The sequence below is a fragment of the Cyprinodon variegatus genome, unplaced genomic scaffold (assembly GCF_000732505.1).
Source record: "Cyprinodon variegatus isolate N-32 unplaced genomic scaffold, C_variegatus-1.0 Scaffold328, whole genome shotgun sequence".
In the NCBI taxonomy this organism is placed as follows: domain Eukaryota; kingdom Metazoa; phylum Chordata; class Actinopteri; order Cyprinodontiformes; family Cyprinodontidae; genus Cyprinodon; species Cyprinodon variegatus.
This window is the reverse complement of record NW_015150781.1, coordinates 549,385-551,092: the sequence shown is the minus strand read 5'-3', so window position 1 is coordinate 551,092 and position 1,708 is coordinate 549,385.

Here is a 1,708-nt window from a genome sequence, read left to right as displayed (position 1 = left end):
CACGAAAACCAAGCTCTGCCTCCGCCAAGCCCTCAGCCTGCCGACAGCTTCTGGACCCTCCTGGTTCCCCCCCTCTGCCGCTCAGCTCAAACTCCAGAACAGGTACAGTCCTGCTCACTCACATCCTGCAAATTACCTGGACATCCACTAACTCCACTGTCCCCCTCTGCAGAGAACCCAGTCGTGACCAGTCCTGGATCAGATTAACCCCTGGATCTGTTTATTATTTGTTCAGAAATATTTCAATAAACCTTTGAACTTTTGTCCTGCTTCAGTGTGTTCTGCATGTGGGTTAGGAACCTTAAGCCAAACATGAAATAAATTACTTTACAGTTTATATTTAAAAACCACTGGGCTCCATCGGTTTGCCAAGTTATCAGGAAACAGCAACAACAAATACTTTTATGCAAAGTATTTAGTAACATTTAGTATGTAGAAAAGTAGAAGTGCATTAAATCATGTCTACACCGCAACTAATTTAAATCTAAATAAGTCATTTTTTTAGTGCCCTTCTTGAATTAAGGAGGTAAATGAGACACTTTGCAAATGGAACAAGGCAATTTACACTTAAAATAAGAAAAAACAATTACAGTGTCCTATTTCAAGTTCATATTATCTGATTATCTTATTCTAACAGAAAACAAAAACTAATTCCATTGGGATATCATTTTATTTACCTACTCAAATTTAGGCTACAGTTAATTTAATTTTTTTTTTTACTTGTTTCTAGATTGTTTTTGCAGCGTAATTTTGTTTTCATGCCCTTAGAAATAGTGTTATAGTTAGTCCCTTTAAAAGGCCATGGTTAGTTTTTATTATTAGATGATTTAGGGAAACAATAAACCTTTTATTGATTTTTTTCCCCCTTTAATGCAACGGTGATAATTGGCAAGCTGAGACACATCTTCATTACGGCGTCTCGGCTACTTTGAAGGAGTAATACCTTATAAACTGACCGGAGGATTCTATAGACAAAGCATAATATTACTTATATAAACAGTGATTCTCAAAATGCAACTTTGCTCGGCCACCTGTCAATGTATCTTTGAACACGACACAGAATCTGCTCTTGGTCTGCTCTAGGACGCTGGATTTATTGTGGTTGCTCATTAAAATAGCAATCTTTGCTAGTAAATGTATTTTTATTCTCTAATGCAGCAGCATCCACAGTAAACGGTCCCCCTTACTGAAGCCGAGCTTACACAGGACGATATTTTCAATCGTTGCACGGAGCTACAGCTCACACTGTGCCATGAAACCGCAGGGTCATGGCTTGTCTACAGTGAAAAGAGGGACTGTTCTATTAACATTTCTCTATCTGTAGAATGTTTATTCGTTTATTTATTTGGCTTCCCATTATTCTATCTATCTATTCTATTCATCCCTATTCTTCCTGGGGTCCCTAAATGGGGCTGTTTTATGTTTTGTCTTCTCAATTCAGAGGGCCCCCTGCCTGTCTTTGCCTAGGGCCCCAGATTACCTAAATCCACCCCTGTGTATTAGCCCACTATAAAAAAAGGACTAAGTAGGCTTAAATCTATAATAAACATTCATGATTAAATGTTTATTGTGGAGCAAATTTCACACCATGTGACTCTGCTGTACAGTATTTGGTGCATTAAGTTTAAATAACATAAAAATATTAATGTATTAAGTTTAGTTGCATTGATGAAATTATAAAAAAAAATGATAAAGAAATCAGATTTTT